This window comes from Olea europaea, chromosome 6 (assembly GCF_002742605.1).
Source record: "Olea europaea var. sylvestris chromosome 6, O_europaea_v1, whole genome shotgun sequence".
NCBI lineage: Eukaryota > Viridiplantae > Streptophyta > Magnoliopsida > Lamiales > Oleaceae > Olea > Olea europaea.
The window spans coordinates 3729715-3730041 of NC_036242.1; positions in this window are offsets into that span (position 1 = coordinate 3729715).

Sequence of the window (327 nt, forward strand, 5' to 3'; positions counted from 1 at the left end):
TAGATTTAAGTTTTAAATCATTACATAAATTGAGAGCTTCCTTATTAATGAAATTGATAATTTCACCATAAGTAAGATGAATAAGATCATTGTTTTCTTCTAAAATTGAGTTTTTCACTTTCTCAGCGAAAAGCTTTGGAAGTCCTGAAATGAATTTTTCTTTCCAAAAAGATTGTTGACAATCTTCTCTTTGCATGATACGTGTTAAAAATATATCTTTATACCATCTAAAATCTTGAAGTTTTGGACATCTTAAATTCATAAGAATATCATTTTGGAATTGAATATAATTTTCTGGAGTACCAATAAAATGTTTGATAATAGCTA